Below are 2,344 nucleotides of genomic sequence, written 5' to 3'. Positions count from 1 at the left end.
GACCACCGCCGTCGCCACATCAGCAACAAGAGTCTACGACTACTATCCAGCATCATCGTCATGACCAACACGATTCTACGATTACTACGACCGAGCATCAATCTCCACCAGCGTCAACACGACTTACTATGTACACCACACCAAACTACCGCGGCACATCTCTCTCTTCGATTCTGTTAGGTGACTCAGCTTCACCACGGTAAATAAACAGACAAGAGTTCTTAAACAGACAAGAAATTCTCAGCCAGCGACGAACATCTGTATAACAAGAATCACGGCCCGGCATCGATGCCACGAGATCACAACAAGTGATCAGCTCTGCCAAACTCAGCCAACTCACATACACACTTTTCTTTGTATGACGGCCTGTCTTTGATTATGTTATTATATGTCGCATTCACACTCTCACACAGACATACACTTTAACGCCATAATAAATATCTCTGTTATTCATCTAATACGGTTGTGGTCTTTCATTACTGGTCATCTATGTTATCGTCGTATAGCATATCATCTATATCATCATTTGATATATATATTTGTATGTTCGACCGTGTGACACGTTTAAATAAAAGGAGTCCTCTGTTTCTTCCATTCGTCACCATTTCTCCTTTTATGAGTTCGCACGGTCGTCCCTTACAAATATGTAAAGGCAATTTACTTAATATTTATTTTTTACTGACATTATTACTGTTATTTCTATATTTTCTGCAAGCAAAGTGCACAAAAAAGCTACACGTTTGCATTATGTTATATATACAATAATAATAAAGGACGTTACCGTTTATACGTTTACAAACCAAGGACGTTATATAGACCTTGACTCATGTTAGAGAAGGGGTGCGTATTATACACAAGGTTTAGGTTTTTCATAAGTACAGCCCCCTAAAAATTCCCTGCGTATTAAACTCAAGGGCGGACTATACTCGAAGATTTACGGTATATATATATATATATATGGTATACTTAAGTTTGCTGAAATGTAGCAACGAAATATTGAAAAAGTGTTGATTTAAAAGAAAGGAGTGCTAGTTAAACAAATATTTTAAGAAGCACTGGTGTAAAGTATCACTGTAACATGTTGTTGGTACTCCGTCGCTTACGACGTCGAGGGTTCCAGTCGATCCGATCAACGGAACAGCCTGCTCGTGAAATTAACGTGCAAGTGGCTGAGCAATCCACAGATACGTGTACCCTTAACGTAGTTCTCGGGGATATTCAGCGTAACACAGTGTGACAAGGCTGACCCTTTGAATTACAGACACAACAGAAACAGGAAGAAAGCTGTGGTGGAAGAGTACAGCAAGGTTCGCCACCATCCCCTGCCGGAGCCTCGTGGAGCTTTAGGTGTTTTTGCTCAATAAACACTCACAACGCCCGGTCTGGGAATCGAAACCGCAATCCTATGATCGCGAGTCCGCTGCCCTAACCACTGGGCCATTGCGCCTCCACCGCTGTAACATATGAACAATAGAAACATGTTCATCTAGTATCCATTTATATATTTTCTGTTCTATTTGCGAACCCAGAACGTGAAGCCTAGCTTTTACTTAGACTGTCATAACTTTCTCAATGCGCCGGTTTATTTCGTTTTGGCCGTGCCGAGTGTCGCCCACTCTATTCTCCGTATTTCTTCATGCATTAGATTCAAATACATATTTCATTGCTATTCAACCTGGGCTGAATGTGGTTTTTATTTCTATTATTTGGCATGCTCGGTGGAGAAACTGAATCAGCTTGGTGTTGATATGAACTGTGACTCAATAGTTTGTTTATACATAGTATCAGATTGTCGGCCACTGTGAACGTTCGTAATTCATTAATTATATGAGGTAACGATCAATATTGTTCTACAAGTATTAATTACACAATTATCCTTCAACGTTTTCTTTGTATTTTTAATTTTTTATTCAGTTTTTTCTTTCTTTTTTTCCTTTTTCTTTTCTCTTTTTTGATGAGTTTTATTGGATTTTTTTCGGGGCAGTCAACCAGCATTCTTTCATATTGAACACCCATATATTCTCTATTCTTCCCTCCCTTCCTCAACGCCTCTCTTCCTCCTCCTCCTCCTCCTCCATTTTTATCTTCTTTCTTCTTTTTCTTCTCACCATCATCATCATCATCATCATCAAGGTGGCGAGCTGGCAGAATCAGCGCGCTGGACAAAATGCTTAGGGGCGTTTCGTTCGCCTCCACGTTCTGAATTAAACATCCGCTGTGGTCGACTTTGTCTTTCATCCTCTCAGGATCGAAGAAATAAACAACGGGGTCGAAGATTTCAGGCCGTGTGGGCTCGAAATAAATAATGGGGTCGAAAATTTCAGGCCGTGTGTCTGAGTAACTC

This window comes from Octopus bimaculoides, chromosome 4, assembly GCF_001194135.2.
Source record: "Octopus bimaculoides isolate UCB-OBI-ISO-001 chromosome 4, ASM119413v2, whole genome shotgun sequence".
NCBI lineage: Eukaryota > Metazoa > Mollusca > Cephalopoda > Octopoda > Octopodidae > Octopus > Octopus bimaculoides.
This window is presented reverse-complemented; position numbering follows the sequence as displayed.